The sequence below is a fragment of the Acinonyx jubatus genome, chromosome C1 (assembly GCF_027475565.1).
Source record: "Acinonyx jubatus isolate Ajub_Pintada_27869175 chromosome C1, VMU_Ajub_asm_v1.0, whole genome shotgun sequence".
Lineage (NCBI taxonomy): Eukaryota > Metazoa > Chordata > Mammalia > Carnivora > Felidae > Acinonyx > Acinonyx jubatus.
Genome location: NC_069381.1, coordinates 194,121,496 through 194,143,811, shown reverse-complemented (window position 1 = coordinate 194,143,811; position 22,316 = coordinate 194,121,496). Strand labels below are relative to the sequence as shown.

The window sequence follows — 22,316 nt, the reverse complement described above, 5'->3', positions numbered from 1 at the left end:
AAAGGGGCATTCCTTATTTCTGTGCTTACTATATTGCTTGTGGCCAGAATTAGCACACCATGAGCCAGAGAAGGAGATAAGACAAACAATGGCATGCAGCTAATTTTGTTTGGCAAATTTAGATCTGATACATGCTATTTCACTCCTACAAACTGATTCAGTCACTCTTTGAAAGGTGCAGATGAAGTTTGTCTCACACAGTTTTAACAGCTTTCACTCAATATTTATAGGCTCTATAAAAATAAATTTCTGTAAGTACCATATTTCTCACTGGCAGAAGGAGCACTGTGAAGGTAGATGTACAAGTGAAAAAAAAAAAAAAAAAGAAACAAAAATGTTTCGATTGTTCCAGGTCTGAAAAGAATAAAATATATCAAAACATCCAAAATATCTATTTCAAGGGCATATATAGTGAGTATATGGTAAATATATAGTGGGTATTCAAGGATTTTGACTGCATATGACGGAATCATAAGTCCCGTTATTTTATAGTAATTTTGTGATTTGAGTCTGGGTGAGAATCATTCTCCAGCTAGTCATTCAGATAAGCCACCAGGATAGGATCCATGGTAATTATCAGGAAGTCATTATAAAACAAAACAAACAAGAAACCCAAACTTTGGTCTTTGTAAAAAAAAAAAAAAGTGCCATCATGCAAAAGAATACATTTTAGTGAAATTTCTGAATGAGGCTAGCATATATGAAAAAATGTCACAAAATATGTAACATTTGATGGAAACATGATTCTAGGAAAATCCAGGTGTTTGTATAATAATATCCTTATTTTGGGACTCTCAAACGCATTTCTAAAAGTCTTTTCTCACATAGGTGAATTATAAGGTATTTGAAGGTTATAATGTTATTTATATATCTGCTAGAGCTTTGTCATGGTTCAAGACTACATTCTCCATAATCAAGCTCACTATAGAGAATAATTCTCATATTCATGAATTGTTCATCTCATCATATTTCCAGTGGTTATTTCAAGGTTAATTTTTTTCATACAGCTTCTCTCTTGATTAAAGTCTGTAGTAATTGTATATATGCTGATATAGCACATGAAGGTTTTAAACTAAAGACATCTTTGATTTCATACCAAGTCAAGATCAAATGCTTTTCAATGCTTCCTACTCACATTTATGAAAAATAACTTTAATGTTTATTCTTGATTTCTACTAAGAATGTGGAGACTTTTGTTTGGCATTTTCAAAATTCTGTATAGACTTGTGTCCTTTAAGAGTATGAGCAACAGAGTGTCATTACTAGGACTATTATTCAAATGCTATATTCCTTACAATTTGCTAATTGTTAAAATATTGAAATACATTCTTACTTGATTGGATTTCCCAGATCCACCCCTCTCCCAGCTCCCCTTCTTTAGACTATCCCAGATAAACTAAGGAATTAATACCTGGCACAATAACAGATCTTCCGTTCAAATCTCTCTTCTAGCAATGCTGTGATCCATTCTGATGTGCTTTTGTATTAGTGTCACTAAATACTTTTAACATTACCTGTATATATTATAAAAACGTTGCTGTAAGTATTTTAAAATAATAGTATATGAATATTGTCATACTAACTTTGCCACAATTAAGTATTAGCCAGTTTGAAGGAGGCATGTTTCCAAGTTAAGCGTATAATGGAATAGGTACTTGAAGTTTGATAAGAAATGGCTTAAAAATGATAGACAGGATGCCACTTGTCCACATATTGAGTTAACCTAGGAGAAAATCACATAAGGGAGGCAGGCCAAAGGACTAAAATAAAATGGGTACTATGAATTTTTGTGAGAATAGATGTGGATGGCGATATGTCATATGTGTCTATAAATTGGGGTACTGAAGAATTTCAGCAATTCATATTTGTGATTGCCATAATTTATGTGGTATTAACCATATTACATGCTTATATTATTAATTAGAATGAGTAGTTTTCTGGCAAGGTGTCATCTGTCCTGTGCATTCATTAAGTCACTTAAGACATGGTTGCAAGTTCCTTGGTGGCACCACACATACTCTCTTCATTTCTGGTGGGTAAGGAGAAGAAAACATCCAATTTAAAATTTTATACTTACACAATTAAAATGTAATATCATGAAAGAAATTGTATCAATTTAACTATGGTACTCTTGGTAACTTAGATTTTGATATGTGATTTATTTACTTCTTGCAAAGAAAAAGCTGTATTGCAACAGAATAATGGAGTACCATTTCCCTTGAAAAAAGATTAAAGAAAGAGGGAGATGCCAAGTATGGAAACGAGGAGGCTTGGGAAGGGGTCATGATAATCATCTTTAAAAGTTAGAGGGCTGTTACATAGAACAGGGATTAACACTGTGCTGTGTAGCCTTGGAGAACAGAAACATTAACAGCTGTTTGAAATTGTAAGGCGTCAGATTTCGACTGAACACCATCAAGGAGTTTCTCACAGTTAGAGCTTCCCAACGTTGGGATGGTCTATCCTGGGAAGTAGTGAGTTCCTTCATGTGAGGGGTGGTAAGCTCTCATGTAACCTTGTATGTTAAGGAATGAATGAGGCAGCTGAGGAACAACTGGTCAGTGATATAGGGGGTGGGGTTTGGGTTCAGTGACTTTTGAGGGCCCTTTCTACCCGTAGTGTCTATTACAAGCACACCCAGCCCATATATCCTTTTCTGGTCTCTGAAGAATGGAGCCACTGAAACCCAAACTTCATGTCATGTCCCTGTGGTTAGGAGTCCCACTGAAATGCTTTTCACCATCCTACCTACCCTTCATAGATGGGTGGATTTGTGAAGGGTCTTTTAAAGATTGATTTTCTTATATAAAAGATATTTTGCTTTTATTTTTATTCAACAGTCTCTATATTAGATATTTACACCTGTAACCAATGTACTATCACAAATAATTCTCAATTTAAAACTTGCACAATGCAGAATAAAAGTTTACAAGCTTACAATTATATATTTCATTGTGCTCCTGGGTTTATGCCAGCAGGTATTTGTAAGACTGTGTCTAACTTTAAGACCAGAGGGAGAAATACATAAGCAGGTGGGGGCATAGGCAGAGCAAGAAGTTAGAAATCTGCACCTCCAGTTGTGAGTGGACAGTACCTCCAGTTGAGAAATAGAAAAAGATAAGCATTTTTCTAAAGGGATTGAAAATCAAAAGGAAGTAAAAAGATGAAGTTACATGTGCATGCTTTACTTAATTACAAATAAAATAGATCTTTATTAGCTTCGGAAATATTTCACTTCATGGCCTTTGACATTTCAATCTCTTTTATTACTTCTTTTGGATCTACACTGTAAGGCACACGCTAAATACAATTTTCACTTTTTTCTTTTGTGCCATTCTTTTAACATTCTTTTAGGCGTTCCTGATACGAAAACTGCATTCCTGTCATATACTACCTTTTGCCTTACATTGTTCTGATGTACCACCTCTCTTCACTACCAGCAGTCTGTATCTATTTTAATGGCCCCTCTGTACCAAGCACTGTGATCGTTGGCATTCTTAATGCATTATTTTCAGTGTTCCCTAAAAGTTGCACAGTGGGTGGTATTAAGCCCATTTTGTAGATAAGGAAACCGAGACTCATTACATAATTGGCCAAGATCACAAACCTACTTTTCAGCATAGGCGATATTCTAAGAATACACTTGAATATGATTGAAAATGTGTTAGACTTAGATTTTGGTTACCTATTTTTAAAGAGACAGCGAAGACAACCTACTCAATAAAAAATAACTTTTTCTTTAGCGCCCATGTAGCCGTGGTCCTCTTAATTACCTTCTTAGTTTCTTGATTCCCTTCCCTGTTTCTCCACTATGTAGATTATTCTGAGCTCTTATGTCTGTCTAGAAGCTCCAGTTGTTATTGCCTACTATCTTTACTTGGATATACCATAGTGTCTCCAACTCAAGCTGTCCAACATTTTACTGTTCTCTTTTCACAATTCAGTGTGGTTTTTTTAATTGGTATATGTTTTTTTAAAACACAATTAACTCCTCATTGGTAAAAAGCCAAGGAATCATTATATCTAATTTTTATTGAAGGGTTATATGTCAGGAAGTATGCTAAGTGAGTCTCATACAATATCTCATCTAATCTTTACAACATGGACACTACTGTCCTCATTTTACTGGCAAAGAAACAAAAGATTAGAGATATTAAGTAGTTTACCAAGTGGCACACAACTGTGCAGGTGGAAGATCTGTGATGCCTAAGCTCTTATTATTTTCACATGGTCCAAATATCAATATTTTATATGTGAAAGTAAAACCTCTAAGAAGGATCTTGACAGTATGGATTAGTTTATTAACTATTTTAGGTCATTTACAATTATTTTATTTGATGTCCATAATAGTTATTAATAACTAAGTGTATTTGTGAATATGCCAGATTTCGAAACAGGATCAAGTATATTAACAACATATGCTACTTTTCTATTGCCACATTATAATATCTAATATTGTCACATAAGTAAGTAAGTAAACTTACAATATTTCAAATAGAGTAACCAGTTTAGTCACTTTTAGAAATGATAATATGAAGTAAAATTTTGTGAAGAGTCAAAGCAGAGGTTTGGTAGAGGGACTTAAGAATTAAATAGGTCAGGTTTGAATCCTAACTGTGTAAAGATGGGTTATTTATTTGAACTTTTTAAGCTTCAGTGTTTTCATCTGAAATTATAATACTAATATCAACCTCATAGTTGTGAGGATTAAATGAGATAGTACTTTTAAAACAGTACCAACCATATAGTAAATGCTCAATAAATGTTAACTATATTATGTATACTATTGTGGTATTGGTAGTACAATGATACGTAAGGTAGTTAAAAGCAAAACAAAATGAAAGCGTCATGAATTGAAACTTACAAAATGTTAAATATGGGAAGACAATGGACTGTCTGAAACTTTCTCAAAATTTGATTTGAATTCTCTGCCATTGTTTACAAAAACAAGTGATGCAGTATTGCTTTGCAGAATCATTGTATACTTGGACATGCATAAGTACCATAAATAGACGTTTCGGGAAAGAATTTGACTCTCTCTGAGGGGCCGTTTTCTCAAATCATTTTTCCCTCATATTCTGTTCTTATAGTTTTGGTGTTAAAAAAAAGAAGCTTACAGAGACAGTTTTGTTCTGAAGATTTATGTTTACCTGGCAAACTCAGATCCTCTGTTCTTTCATCCTCATTGTTTTTTAAAGCGCTTTCAAGAGAAAATGGTTTTTAATCAAATTCATGAGATAACTTTTTATGTTACATTTTATAGGCATTTAAACTTTTCAAGATAGGGCACAACTAATATAATGTATGACTGAATATATTTTTGGAAAAAAATTCTGCAGGCTAGAGCAAAATCTTCAAGATCTATATACAGATACTGAACAGATTTTTGTCACGTAAAAGAAAATGTGTAAGTTTTCATGATTTAATGTTCTCCTCTTTTGTAATTTGGACACATTTATTTGGATAATTAAGGAATCAGGTAAAGACTATATATGTCATCATATATATGACATATGACATAGCCCCGTGTTTAATTCACAGGGCTATGTTAATAGCACTCACTCACTGATTAACACTGGAATATCTCAAAACCTTACATGCTGAGAAAAAACATTGTTATTGAGAAGGGCAGTTTTACTCTTCTGAAATTTACTGCTTGCTTTCTTGCAATAATCTCATAATTCCCACAGCCAGTGAGTTCAATCAGGAGAATACTTATCTCTCCTATTTACCCATCTGGAAACTCAAGGATGCTGTGAATTACCCATTTTGACAGAAAAATAAAAGTAAATAATTATTTTTATTTATGCCATTACCTTTAGAGTGAGAGGGAGGTAGAAATTTGGTTTATAAGCTCCATTAGATGTTATGTTATTCAGCTAATAGGTGATGCTTCAGAATAATATGGGAAGTAGGGATGTATGATTCTGGGACACACTAAGTATGTGTTGTATATACCCTTAAAATAAAGACCCTTTTAACATAGCAGTTGAATTACTAAAAAAATTAGATGTGAAATAGTAATCCAACAAAATAATTGTCACATGTCAATTTCTTCTTAAATTTTAAATGTGTTTGTTAGGTACGGGTGTTGACTTTCACTGTGATCAAGTTTATAGCTACAGCTATCCTTTTTACTTGAATGCAAACCAGTAAACTGGAACAACAAACCATAATCTAAGCCAGCATCACTGATTTTCCTCCATTGATTTTGTTATGATCTGTCATTAATATGACATTCTCTTTAACTTATGGTTGAGCACAAATTCAGAGGACAAGTGTTATCTGCACATTTGAACACAAATAATTTAAAATATATTTATCCAATTAAGATGTCCTGATATATTTTAACTAAAGATACTATGAGCAGATTAGACTCCATCAATGCATTTCATAAATGATAGTATAGTTACTATGGTAACCCTTAACCAGGTATTAGGTGGTGTAATTTGGATTAGTCCTATTCTACCATGAAGGTGGTGAGGTAATAGAAATGAGAGTAATTAATATCCGGGCCTTGAGGTTTTTTGTTTGTTTGTTTGTTTTTTAAAGACGATGTGCTGAGTTTATGAGAGAAGCAGCGATATTGAACAGGGTAAATTAGAGTGCTAGAAATCAAATGACCACCACATAACATTCAGCCAGTCTCTCCTTCCTTTATCTCCATGCTGGCTTTCGTTTTAGATCCTATTGTCTGCCACCCCTGAGTGGTTCTAATTGCATCCATGAATCAGGAACCAACTCATTCTGTTCTTACAAAGCAGTCTTAATCTTTCACTGCCAGTCAATATCCTACTTAAGAACCAGTCTAGAGAGCGCCTTTTCCATTAAAAAGAGTTTTTAGTTTTGTTATTAATTTTGACTTTCTTATTTAAACCAAATCATTATAGTTTTAAAATACAATGGAATTTGTTAGGATTCCCTGTGTTTAGGAGTTAATTAACATCCTACCCTAGCCCCTACCACAGATTTCTCTTACCAGCTTGTACACTGAGAGGGCTTTACAAAGATGCTAATTGTGTCACTTGTTTCCTTCTATAGTGATTTGATATGTAGTCTGTATTTGATATGTATCTGTGTGTAGCAGTTTGGATTTTTAACTTTGATGTTGTTTAATTTTATTTCAAATCACTTCGTACTCTTAGTTTTTGCAAGTATACTAAAGTGGATTGTCTATGGAAATACCTGCCTGAAATGAGTATATGCAGAAATTTGATTTTTTATGAATTATTTTCCTCAGATTTTAGTGAGGCCAATTTCAAATAGCCATTCTGTTTATCCTTTATCATTTAATGCAATAACTTTAATATTATCAAGGCCACCATCACCATCAATACATTCCTGAAAAAGAACATGATGATTTGCAATTTTTTTTTCCAAAAAGAGAGTTGAAAAGTTGTATATATTATGTGATTAAAATTTTGTTATATTTATGTCACACCAGATTCCTTGTAACTCATAGATTAAATCATATTTCTCACATTTCTAATATTTTCAGTTATTCCAATTAGAATTTATTGTATTTCTAAAAAATAGAAATGAATGATCTGTAATACATTCTACTGCTAAGAAGAAAGACAGCAAGCACTTTGAGAAATAAAGTCTAGAAAAGCAATGTAGGTTTCATAGGTTTTTCATTCTTCTTCACTAGAAGTCTTGAGGAGGAATATCAGTGCATATGATTCTGGGAGCACACAAGAATGGCGGCACTGGTAGGTCCCAAATAACTATTTTCAGAGGAGGTTATAAACAGCTGTCCCTTTGACTGTGATCCCCATTTGGAATAGTCCCAGGACTTGTGAAAGATATCTTCTCTAAGATTATTGCCCGACATGCAACTATTCATGTCCTAAGACCTCACATTTACCCTGCACTGTCTCCCCTGATCACTGTTTCTCCAGTAAGAGTCTGATGTGCAGTTAGAGGCTGGCCTAGCAGATATTACCTCAGCAGTCATTATTCCTTTTTTACCAGTTCTCCCTCCTTTTCCTCTGTTTCAACTATAAAAAAGTTCAGGTAACAATTTGAGCTCTCTATTCTCTAAACTATTTAGAAATTAAGTCTAAGTGGATTGCCAAAGTTGTCTTTCACAACAAGGATCAAAATTGTACCTAGCAGGGACTTACAGTGCCAGAAATGGTTTATTTTAATACAAATATTTTGATTCGTCGTGGTTTCATGGATCGCTGCAATTCTCTTCGTGCATTATGGTTACGCTCTGTAGTTTTTACAGGTATGCAAATGTTGAAATATATTTAATAGCCGTGACACTATTAAATGCCCCGTTATTTCCTGAGATTTTTTAGGTGGGTCTTGGGAAATTCTGAGATGAAATTATATAATTTGTAATTGAGAAATAACATTCATTCTTGAATGGAATTTGCAGTGAGGGCGTTATGGAGGAAGAACAAAGTGGTGCCATATCTATGGTTGTGATCAGTGACAATGATGAGAATGTTTTCTCAGATTATTTTTCTAGGCATGGATTCTCTCTGTTCCTTGAAACCTGTAAACTGAGATGTGCTAATCTAGAAAATCAATTCCTTGTCAATTAATTTACTGTTACAATTAGACTGATTTGTGGTCAAAACTCCCCAGTGATATTGTTACCAAAAACTATTCATTAAACAAATTGTGTGTGTGTGTGTGTGTGTGTGTGTGTGTGTACAAAATGAGAAATTGAAAACTACATAGATATTTGCAACTAGTTAGATATATATACACACACAACACACACACACACACACACACACACACACACACACACACACTGAGAACAATGAAAACTACATAAGATACTCCCAGTTAGTAATACATTTTGAACGTTTCTTTCCTAAGTTTTTTCTTATCGGAGTAATGTATTAATGTATTTTTATAGGTTGAAAATTGAAACAGCTCCACACTGGGATTGTGTTATATTTTCTTTCATACAGTGTGCAGTGTTTTAATTCTTATAATAACAGGTTTGTTCAGTTTGCCGGCAGGAGGCCCTTCAAAGCAAGATGATGCCTCTTGGTTGGCAGATTTCTGTATAAATAAATAACACCCTGCACATTCCTTTCCAATATCCGAGTAAGTGAGATAATGCTATAGAACTTTTTTTTTTTTCACTTAAAAAATAGCTGTATTCTGTCAGTGACCTGTAATAAATAGCACTGCAAGGAGAAGCGACAGCCTCATTCACCTTGCATCCATGCAGAAATAACTGAGCTCTATTTCCATGGCTGGAGAGAGAAGAAGAAAGAAGAGAATGAAAGAAAAGAACGACCTTGGATTGTAGTTACTCATACGCCAACAAGGGGGAATTTCACAGACTACTTTTTACTACATTGAAATTTAGCACTCAAACCACAACAAATAGTCCCTGTATGCTAAGCATTTGGAAACTTATTGATAATCATGGTGTGGATATTTAGTAGAGTCTGTATCCCTGAATTCGATATATTTTTCTGTTAACTTTTCAACAATTGGCAAAATATTGAACTGAAAAAAAGTTATTGAAATGAAACATTTTTATGATTGAACATAATGATGTGGTGATTGCAAATACAGTTTTTGGACAAGGATGGCAATGTATGTTTAAGCTTTTCTAATTCAAGACATGGCAACCTCATTTCCTTCATGCTGTCCTCAAGTCTCCCTAAAAAGCTCCATTAATTGTTAGCATTTAAAAATATTTAATATAATAAGGGAAAAATAAGCCATATGCTACGGTCATATGCTACTAAAACTAAGACCTTTAAATTCTGTCTAATGAAAAGTTATAGAAGATTTGGTGCTTTTGAAGTTTAAATTGTGATTCACAAATATTATTCAATCGACAATATAAAAATATGCAGTGATTGGGCGTTTGAAATTAAAGCCTTTGCTCAAACTTGTCTCACATTAAAACTTACAGAAATCATGCAAACATACTTCAGTAAGATTCAGTCCATTGCAATTATTTATACAGTCTGCATAGCCATTTATTTGTACAACACCTAACAAACATTGCCCAGCAAATGGGATCAAACAGCCTGATATACATAGACCAACCCTATAAATATTTGGCCCTGGCTCTATGATCAGGCCATTTCAATCTGCATAGAAAGTCAGGACTACAGGATTTAATATATTTGCCATCCAGTAAACAACATCAGTAAGGAGGACACTTGATAACTTGATATACTCAGAACCTCTGGATAATTTTTACAAATAAAACGCATAAATTCAGCACATCCCACTGAAGTTGAAAATTATTTTGGGTATTGGTATATTAAATATATTTCATGTTTGCTGTGATATATATATAAAATATGTATGAGACTCGGAATTGTTTGCAAAGAGAGTTCTTAAAATAATCATTTTCCAGTTATTTTACAGAAAATAAATTTAAGACTCAGAGAAATTTTTTGCCTAAGAATAAGTATCCAACCAGTGGAAGAGACTGGAAGTCTTCTGGTCAACAGAAGGCTATTACAGGTCAAATTTGGAGGGAGTCAAAAGTTATAAGCAGGTTTTCTACTGCAGTAGGTGTTGGTCCCCTGTCTCCCACATTGTTCAGTGTCAATTATACTTCCACAATTTCAGTGCACAAGATCAATATAGATGCTGTTTGATGGTGAATAAACATGGATTTCAATAAAGGATAAAAAGGTTGGAATAAACTGCTATTGTCTTTTTGTGTCTATAGAAGTGATTTTTTTTTTTGGATTCCTATAAAGTTTTGTTGTCTTAGAGCTTTCTGAAACCATTTCCAATTAAGAATGGATAACAGATCAGGAAACATATGGAGAATGGTCTCTGTTCTAGGATATAATAACTAAAGTATGAACTTTAGAGTCAGCAAACCTGAGTTAAAGTTCCAGCTTTAGGACTTGCGAGCTGTGTGACCTTAGAAAACTTTACCTCTCTGTGCCTTAATATCTTCATCTTTAAAATGCGAGAAAATACATTTGCATCCTGGGTTTGTTTGGATGATTATACAAGAAAATGTGTTTAAAGCACTTAGCATGACATTTGGCTCATGGTAAGTACTTGAGAAACATTACTTTATTTTTATATCAAGATCTTTTTTAGATACTTATTTTTCGTGCTCTTTTTAAAACATATTATGTAAGGTGCTTTGTCTTTCATATTCCATTACAGAATACTGAATACACAAAACAAATTTATTTCATTTAATTTAGTACCGAGTGACTACTTCTGTACCAGGAATTGAATGAGGAACATGTCAAAGAATCTAGTGAATAAGGCAGATGTAAAAATAGATGCTTTCAGTATTTTATGATAAAAGATATACAAAAGGTGCTCTGGAATGAAAAAAAAAAGGAGGAACATTTAGCCAAACTTTGAAGTTGGCAAGTTTTTGGGGGAAATGTTTTCTGAAATGAGTCATGAAGATAAACAAGAATTATTCAAATGAAGAATGGTGAGGAGGGTGTTCCAGATAGAGGAACTACAACAAACTTAAAGAAGCTGGGAATTATAATGGAAAGTACAGTGAAGAATTAATCCAGTGTGATTAAAACATAAATGGAAGGGATGGGCAAAAGATGAGACTGAAAATGTAGAGGCAGGTCACAAGGAATCATTTATATCTAACTAGGGGCTTGCTTGCTTCTTCTTTCTTAAAATAATTGATGAGTTTTATGTGTTGATGTGATTTACAGAATTTATTATTTAATAAAAAGTGTGTGTATGTGTGTGTGTGCATGAATCAAGGTTCAAAATAAACTAGTATTTGGCAACCCTTATATTTAGATACAGTAGTATACAGAGAATTAAATATTAAAATAAATACTAAGTAAAAGACCTTTTAGACTTGAAAATTTTAGAGAGAGAATCAAATTTAGGTTATACATCTTGGAGAGCTACTGGGCTTCATTTATAGGAAGTAAGGAAGTGAGGAAGGCATTGAAATTAAGGAAAACAGATTAATTTTACTGGTCTACACCATATATCAGGCTCCATGCTAGGTACTTTCACATGAATTATCTCTATATATTTCTGACAACACAGACCTGTTTAAAACATCTATATCATATCTGTATTTGTATCTGTAGCTATTGTGTGCCTACATTTATATCTATTTATGTCTCAAAAGAGGTAAATAGCATAAAGTAAAAAAGTCTATAAGATACAAAGTGGGGATTTAAGTTAAATTCTCCCCAATTCCAAACGCATGGTGAGAAATTAATAGTGGATATTTCAACAGTGACTTCCTTCACTTATTTCTTACTGTCAGAGTAAAATTTAGTTGAGTTCTCCCTCATTCCTGAGTGGAGAATCGTAATTAGTTTAAACCAATTATCATTTCGTTTCCCATCCTAGTGCTTGATTCAGTTATGAAAATGGGATAGAATTCTGGTCACTGAAAGGGGAAGTATGATGAACTGTAGGAAGGTTTCCCCACCAATGAAAAGATACACCCAGAGGATGCATTCATCTTTTTGGCTAGACATCATCATGTCACTGTGTAACACCTGGAATTGTGGCAGGCCATCCTGTGGTCCCAGGTGAAGACATCAGTGACAGCCCAAGAAAGGGAGAATGGAAAGACAGAAAATACTTGAATTCCCCATGACTTTGTTGAGCTCCTGAACCAACTCTGGACTATATCTCTAGACCTTCTAAATGCAAGAAATTAAATCACTGATTTCTAAACCATGTTTATAGCCAAGCCATTTTAATTGATATATGCCTTAAATCTTCAAAAACAATACCATGACTTGTTCTGTTACGAAAGTAGCAGATGCATTAAAATACCTTCCTCTTCAATTTGACTATCTCTTTGTGGGCATTAGAAAGAAATAGGTAAGTTTGAAGGAAAAATTAAGTGTCTACTCATGTTATACAATCCAGGTATGAAAGAGATAGGAAAATGGCGACTGACAGTTAAAAAAGTTCGCCCAGAGTTGTAAGGAACACAGTTATAAATTCCAGATTTCTGCTGTATAGATAATAGCGTAATTTCATTATGGTTTTAAATTTGTCCTAAATTTTGTGATAGTTAAGGAGACATAGTAAAACTGTATGACTCCTCCTTTGGATATCCTTAAGTATCCATTATTTCCTGAACACTATACTTAAACGTTAGGTCAGTAAGGTTATTTGATTCTAATCAGAGTTTTGTGGTTAGGCTAATAAGGTATTTTACTTCCCACAAAGTGTTGACTTTGGAAGCCCAGAAGAGAATGTTTACCAGCTTTCAGAGAAAAGGCACACTATTTGCAGAAGGTCTAAAATTGTTTGAGAAGATACATAAACTAAAAAAAAGTTAACACTATAGTGGCATCTTTGGTTCTATACATCTGTTTTAAGTCAAATGTTTTAATATGTTTGCAGGTAGAAATATTTAATTTGGAGGAAGATGAACTGTTTTATTTCCTTTTAAAAATTATCTATTGAGCCCTGCCATAAACAAGAAACTTTAATACATAGTTATTACACTACATTTTTGGAGTAATATATTCTTATTAGTATTTTATTATATCATTGGCTACCAATCAAATAGTCATGAAAATAGTAAAGCCATTTGATGCTCCTGGTTATTCCACAAATACTTGGACAATAATTTTACTTCAGTCCTCAATTAATAGGCATTTGAACTGCTATGACTAATGACAATCAGCTTCTTCCAAATATTATTTTTCCAAATAGATACTTTACTAGTAGCATATGAGTGAGTGTCATGCCATGTTAGCAAATATCTCACTGAAAAGGTTGAAGACGGACATGATTTTAGGCTTTTCAATAAGGTAAATATAATGTAAAGAGGATGAATTGCCCTACTATTCTACCTACTGGCAAGTATGTGGTCTACTATTAAGGAGTTTCATACTCTGATAATTGATTTTGTTTCTACTATGTGATAATATTATTTAAATTTTGTTTCTCTTTTAATTTTTCAAATGTCTTAACAAATAGTATCATTGATTATGAAAAACTGTTTAATCAAATCCTATTTATGACTTAGGACCTGGAGATGTGAGGTGACAAGGTCACTAGGACCTTAGTCTTTAAAATGTTTTAAAACTATAGGCTTTTCTCCTTTCTTCTGTACCTTGTCAAACCAGTTTATTACTTCTGTAGTTTCCATAAATATGTAGACTTCTGTACACTTCAATTTTATTTATATTACACAATAGCCGTATTGGAAATTACCCAAATATATTGTTATCCAAATCTATGAGAATAGTTACATAATCATATTACCTATAGCTTAAATGATTATGCTTGTGGGTCATGTCTATTAGTTAAGTGGTATGTAAGTAAATACATTTTAGAGCAAAATAAACTGAAATAATTTGTGTCATGTCTTTCCAGGTTTAAAATGTTTCTAATAGTAGAAATGTTAAATGTTTACTTAATGTTACATTTAAATGTTTCTGTAAATACATGCGATATGCTGATATTTGGTAGTAAATTCTTGGGATATTTCATTGTTTACTGTTTTGTTTTCAATTTATTTATTTTGAGAGAAAAAGAAAAAGAGGGAAAATCTTAAGCAGGCCCCACGCTGTCAGCGCAAAAACTCATGTGGGGCTTGAACTACCCAAACCATGAAATTATGACCTGAGTGGAAATCAAGAGTCACACCCTTAACTTATCCACCCAGGTGCCTCATTGTTAACTGTTAATTAAGCACTGAAAGTATTCTAAAGATTCCAAATTTAGTAAATTATTTTATTAGGATAAGAGAAGCTATAATGGAAGCTGTAATGGAAATGTTTCATGTCTCAACAACTTCCAGCTACTCTAATGATTAATCTCTTTGTAGTATCAATAGCAGTAGTTTTCCCTGCTGTTTTTGGAACATATACTGTATGTCAGGCTCTGTGATAGATGCTTTATGTAGAATATTTCATTAGAATATGAAAAACATCCTGCATAGTAGGAATTTTTATTCACATGCTACCAATGAAGAAGTGAGGATGTTTGGAAGACAATAATTTACCCAAGCTTATCTAGCTAGGACACAGTAGAGGCATTGCTTAAATTCATGTTTGTCTTACTTCAGACCTAGGTGTAGTTCTTCCCATTGTGACACTGCATATTGAGAATATGGAACATAAATTTATTTAAAGTAAATTATTTACAAGTAACTTTAACAGTGATGATTTATGACAATAAACCACAGAACACTGTGTAATAATTTTTATACAAAATTGAAGAAGCATGTTAAAGTTTTTAATCTCTTTTGATACCATACTGGGGAAGATATATGAATGTTGACCAGTGATAACATCAATAGAATTTGACCTTATTTCTATTAATTAAGACCTTGGTATTATGTATATAAGAAAGCAATTTTATAAGAAAATGAATCAAATGAATACAAGAGTTATAACAAAAGATTATTTGTAATAATATGTTTTGAAATAGTATAGTAAATCTCACTATTCTTGTATATTTTCATCCTGAGATTTTTTTTAAATTAACAATTATTTGCCTTTGATCGTTATGCTTGGGTAATAGAGTTTTTGGGTAATTACTAATTCATCATCATTTCCAAAGATATTGGCAAAATAGTATGAACAAAGTTTTATGTAGGCTGTTCCCAGTTTCTACTTTTAGGGAAATATTCTGGAAGAAGAAACTAGAATTTCAAGATATATGAAAAAGTATAGCAAGAAATGATGCAAGGCCTAAGGATATTAGAAAATAAATAATTGTGGCTTTAATTCAAAGACAGTTTTTCAGAGGTTCTTGGTAGACTTGAAAATGCAGAAGCAGTTGATTATTGGAATTGGCAGTGATGAAGAGGAAATTTGGAGGTGCAATGAAAGCAATACGGGGAAAATTTCAGAAATGCACTCATTTTTTAAGGCTCAAGAAAATGCTTAAGGGAAGCCTGTGTAATTTCCATTGTGAATTTTAAGAGCTTTTTATAAAGACTACCAAAGAAAATGTTCTAGAATGCTGAAATTAGGATTATTACCCACTATGATGTGTGTGTGTGTGTGTGTGTGTGTGTGTGTGTGTGTGTGTGTGTGTATTTAGAAGCTCCTGGACTCCACACACCATTTAAGAGACTGAATTTATGGTGGCCTTGGGTTCACTCATAGCATTTCAGTTGTTTTTGAACTCTATTTGATTAAGTATATAAAGACCCTTATGCCTTTACATGTAAGAGTTTAACTTCTTTGTATTTATTTTTTCCAGCTTATAACATTATAAAATTTAAGGTGTGCAACATGATTTTGGTGCATGTATACATATTGTGAAATTATCTTCTCTTTAGAGAGCTTTGAATTTGACCAAGAAATCAGAAATTTAAAAAAAATACACTAGGGGTGCCTGGGTGGCTCAGTCAGTTAAGTATCTGACTTTGGGAGATCTCACAGCTTGTGAGCTCGTGTTGGGCTCTATGCTGATAGCTCAGCCTCAAGCCTACTTCAGATGCCGTCTCTGTTGCTCTCTACCCCTCTCCCGCTCACACTTTTTTCTCTTTCTCCACCAAAAATAAATAAACATAAAAAAATTAAAAAAAATTCTCTAGATAATTAACCCATAAAATGTGACTCTTAAATTATGGCACAGTGCATAAGCTTATAAGTAAATTATGTGTAAAAGTTTGTGTTTATATACTCACCAGTCATTTTAATGACATTAAAGTTAACCAAACCTGCCTTCTATGTGATAATAATATATGTTTGATCTGGAATTTGATTTTACCCAGCTTACACGCTAATAAGTAGCCTGCTACTGTATCATAGATGGTGTCAGAAGAAAGGAGACTCGAGTCAAAAACAAAGGATTTTATTACTCATGCCATATTATTATTATGATTGCCCTTATTCCTGTTGTTATTAGTAGTAGATTATATATTCCCTATAGGTTTTTTAGTATAACTTTTTGTATTATTTTTAATGCTTACTCTGGATATGAAAACATTTATTTATATTCAGATAATTCCAATGCATTATCTATGAATTTACTTTAAGGAATGCTAAGGGCTGAAATTATGTTATTTCTCTGAGTTAAGGAATTCACTGTAATAAAAATATAACTGTGTTTTTTGGCAGTGGTGATATATATATATTTAAAAATAAGACTTAATAGCTACTTACTTATCACTTGTATGTACCATCTTCTAATCTCTAAAGACCGAGCACTCTACTGAAGTTCCATAGGACTAGAATTTGGGTCTGTTGGTAGTAGTGTCTCAAGTCAGTCAGGGAAGAGCACAGAAGTAATTAGTCCTTGAAATAGGAGTATAAAACAATTAATGGATTAGGAGATAGTCTCCATATGATCTAATGCCAACCACAGCTGATACACACACATATAGGTCAATTTTGGAACTATTATTTAACAGATGGGAATTTCCAAGGAGCCCACATATACGTAGATGCTTAACACCTAGTTTGTTTTCCACAAGCAGTGAATTTCCTTTCAGTCTCCCCCCTTACGCTTGTTTACTGCATCAGCATTCTTTTTTCAGATTCCTGAGACCTCTCAAGACATAACTTTGGCCACAACTGACAAAAATCAAGACCTTCAAATGTTCAAAAAATACCCATGTTAAGCTCCACAAAGCAAGCTACTTCTTGGCTTTTTCTCTAAAGGTCACATAATGCTTTGTGTTTTCGACAACACAGCATGACAGAACAAAGTAGTTACCTTTTGTTCTTGTCAGCATTGTTATATCATCTTCAAATGATGAAATACTTCTGAGTATGCTGTTGCTTTTTCTTTCCTTTGGGGGCTTGCACAGATTTCTTTAAAGTATTAGTTGCCTCAAATAAATGATTCATTTATTATCCCTGACACCAGAATTTGCTAAAAGAAAGTATCTACACATCACTTCAAAACTACATTTGGATGCTTTTTGCTTTTGAAGTGCTAAAAATACAGTTCATTTGGATTTTCTGTCTTCAGGTCACCAATTTTGCTTAAGATCTGTGTTTTGCAGTAGAAGAAGAGGTCATACTCTCACTGGATGTCATCAGAACAAAGTTCAGACTGTTAGAGAAATAATTTTAACTTGTGATTGAAAGATTTCAATTAAAATATGTCAATATCCTACCTGTATTTGGTAACTATAAGGACATATAGCTTTTCTAGGGTAAAACCAGCCAATAGAACATAAAATCCTTAGATTACAGTGGCTTAACCCACAAAGGCTTATTTTCCACTGTTACCAGTTCATTGCAGATGTTCCTGGTTGAACTTCTGTCTAGGGTCCTACCATCTTCATGGGATTCTGGTGGATGACAGAAGCCACATAGAAGGTGGCATGTGACAAGTTTCTATGAACTAAGCCTGGTAATGACATACATTATTTTTGCCCATATTCTTTTGTCTAGAATTTAATTCATGGATGTACCCAGCTCCAAGGGAAATATGTTCAAATTGTGTGCTTAGAAGTTGGTTTGGTAAATAGCCAGCAGACTCTGCTGGAGGAAACTCAATGGGGAGATGCTCTGTAATAGTGGAGATTTAAATTTGAGGTCAGGCATCCTTAAGATAAAAAAAAATATAGCTTAGACATTTATGAGCAAATTGTTCATCTTCTATTTGCCAGAGTACACTAAATTATAGAGTAGGAAAAGGACACCTACCTCACAGAACTAGTATAAAGATTAAATGATATAATGTGTATAAAGTGCCTGGTACAATGTAGGGAAAATTATAAACACTTGAAAATGATAGCTTTTATTTTTATTGTTAAGTAATGCTATTTATTCCATGATGATCCATAATAAATATGATTCCATTTGACATCAGCTTAGTTTAATAACAAAGTGATTTCTCCAAGTGGAATTATTTTATGTGTAAGATGTAGCTTTCCAGAAAATTGTGCATTTTAGCAGCTGTCTAAAGCAAATGAAAACATAAATATTTATTCAGCAGACCTAAATTTGGGGGCAGTTAGGACATGAACTCAACATGTAATTGGTTTTTTTTCCAGGGAGCAGATGCTAATTTTGAAAGTTTTAATGGAATAACTTTGCTTCATGGTTGAATTTATTAGGGAAAGAAATTATAAACTTTTAGAATAGTTAAAAGAGTAAAAAAGTGTGTGTGTGTGTGTGTGTGTGTGTGTGTATGTGAGAGAGAGAGAGAGAGAGAGAGAGAGAGAGAGAGAGAGAGAGAGAGAGTGAGTCCATTTGGGCTGTTAGAATATCATAGACTGGGTGGCTTAAATAATAAGTATTTATTTCTCATAGCTGTGGAGGCAATGAAGACCCAAGATCAAGGTGCCAGCTGATAGGGTGTCTGGTGAGAGCCCACTTACTGGTTCATAGATATCTATCTTCTCATTGTGTCCTCACATGGCAGAAGGGGCAAGGGAGCTCTCTGGGGCCTCTTATAAGGGCGCTAATCCCATTCATGAGGGCTCCACCCTTGTGACCTAATCACCTCTCAAAGCCCCTATCCCAGTATCATCACATTAAGGGTTAGATTTCAACATATGTATCTGAGGAAACACAAACATATAGTCTGTAGTATATGTGTGTGTATGTGTATATCTGTGTGTAGACATAAAAGAGAGAAACTCCCTATACTTTTCTACCCTATTATTATGTATCTCTTATAAATGTTAATTTTTTGTGTCTTAGTTATTCAAGTAATTTTAAATCTAATATCATTATAGTTATACATTCATAAAGAAGAAAAATGTACCACATATGTTAATGTCATGGGACTTAAAATGTAAATAATCCATGAGAAATCCACTTTTAGAACAAGTACAGTTTTTAATTAACAAATAGTGTGATTTACATGCTACTTTTCTTTGTACATAAAAGAATGTAGAAGAGCAAAGACCATGTTAAAATTAGTATAAAAGCGTAAACTGCACTTGTAATAATGGAGTAAAATTTATGTATCTGTTTATCTTTAGGAGACATCAGATCCTTTGTCACTTAGGATTTTAGATCATTCATTTAGAGTTTCAGATATTAAAACCTTTCCCCTTCATCTTGCTTTACAGAAGTGATTTCTTAAGGAGTTTTTCTTTACATTTGAACATTAAAAACTTGTCATCACTAAGTCTATAAAATGCCCTATAGTTTACACCAGGTTCTGTGAAGAGAAGAAACAAGACTGAGTGTGATCTTTTCATTGTACTGTGAAGTGATTGGTAAGGGTTTAATGGAAGTGATCCTTCCATCTTCAGACTGGAACAAATATTTCAAGATAGATATGGCTTCCAGAGTAATCTTAACTCTTGTTACAAATACATGCATCCTAAATCCAAAATTCTCAAAATATCTTATTTTCTGTGATTGTCAAAGAAGTATGTGATTGGGAGGGTTTTTTTTTTTTCCACATTCATTGCAATTCTGTTTTCTCCTTAATTTGTTAGATAGCTGTCGAGCTAGTTTGACTTCTCAGGTGTCTTAAGTAATTTCTGCCTAATCAGTTGATGAGTATTTACATGGATCCAGGTTTGACCTTGTCTAGAACATCATCAGTTCGAACTCAAATTCAGTTATACATTTCATGAGCTACCACATCCCTGAGATGTCAAAATAAGTAAATATGAAGGATTTGGGAAGGGGCCATTCTTTTAGTTCTAGGATTGGCTTTGACTAGGAAAGGATGATATATTTATGCTGTTTTTGTCTACTTTGTGTCGTTAGATGTATGACTGTGTATGTTTGTTTTCTCTAATTGAAGATATTGCTGCTGTTACTTGCTGTGTAGAAGAGTGTCTGCAAAGACAGTATTGTAGCAGATTATTTATATGGAGCACAAAAGTCTTTTTACATTTGTGAATTTTTCCCTCTTTTTTCAAATAGAATTGCCTTTCCAGGAAGGACAGAGTTTAGGGTCTTTCCTCAATGTATGCCAGGTTTATTTCAAGGATTTTCTGGCCCACTAGACAGTTTCTAAGAGCCCAGATTGCTTTTTTTTTTTTTAACTTACTTTCTTTTTCTCTTTTAGTTCTATTTTCCCAGAAGTAAATGTGTTGTATTACATAACAAATTTGGGAGCTCTCAGCTCTATGGATGGATTAAATATCTTTATGCAGTTTATTCTAGCTCCTTGGTTCTATGTTTGTTACTCAGTGGAAGGTAGACTTTATAAATATAACTATGTCTGTGTTGGGTAACAAAAATTATTGCCCCCTCCCTCAAGAACCTATAATAGATTTCCTTACTGTTTCCTAGAAAGAAATTGGTTGGTAAGTCAACAAAATGAAAAAAAAAATAATTAAATGCTAAGACCACTTTTATAATGCCCTTACTGTAGTCATTTATATGTTAATATTTTACAATGACTAATTTAATAGACAGATGGTAGTTCATATTACAGTATGTGAGTGGGGCATTTCCTTGGGCCAATGATTATCTACCCAGTTTTCAATTAGAGAAGACTGCCAATTATCTGGAGTGGTTTTATTTTAATTACTGGGTAATTAGGACAGCTAGGTAACCAGCCTGGAGGAAGGAGAACTAAACTGTGTGTGTGAATCCTTATTATGCAAACCCATAAAACAAATAAAGGCCATGCGAAGAAACTTTCAATGAAATAGTGGATAATTTGCCTGAGGCAGTTCATATTCTTTTACTCATTTGATCAATAAAAAGTGAGTTTAAAAAGCTAACCTGGCGATTTGTAAAATAGACATTGTTTCTGTAAGAAAAAAAAATAAATTCAGAAGAAAGGGAGTATATGCTACCAATCAGCATCAGCGTGTTTTGAATTTAAAATGTTTTGATGAGGCATTATCTCATGAAGAGTGACTTGTAGAGTGACCTTTGCCCCCCAAATATGGCTGAGACTTGAGGCAGAAAGATAACATGAATATATACCTGATTTTCTCTTCTTACTTATCTTCACCTGTTTAACTCAAATTCCTTTTCTAAATCTCCAGTTATCCCTTGAAAGTTTCTAGTTAAGTGTCTCTCATCATCTTAACTTCAACAGATTTTAAACCGATCCTATTTCCTCCCCAGAGTTCTTTCTCAAACCCATGTTCTTGTCTCTGCCAAAGAAACCATTACTTTAACATTCCTTCAGACATGAATGGTTATAGTTATTGATTCTAGCTATCATCTTCCTTTGCCAGTCATCCTTTGAAAAATTTCTTAAGCCAGTACCTTTATCATCATTCCTATCCAGACTTTCACAGGCTCACACATGAGGTACTGAAATAGACTTTGCTGACCAAATATTCTCATTTCCCTTAATCATTCTTTGAATAGCAAACACTGAGTTTATAAACAATTTTATTCTCCTACTTTAAAAATGTTCACTATTGAATATAAAATGCATAAGCCGTTTTGCCTCAGTTTCAAGACTTTTAGTGATTTGGTGCTACCTGATAGGAAAGCATCAGTTATATGGTACCGTTTTGCTGAAATACCTTTTTTCTT

General features: G+C 33.4%; 1 protein-coding gene across 6 annotated transcripts in view; it reads left to right on the top strand.

The window, feature by feature from the left end:
- Positions 1-22,316, top strand: part of ERBB4 (erb-b2 receptor tyrosine kinase 4) — a 1,120,478-nt gene that overhangs the window by 12,305 nt on the left and 1,085,857 nt on the right. The gene's annotated exons all lie outside the window — the stretch shown is intronic.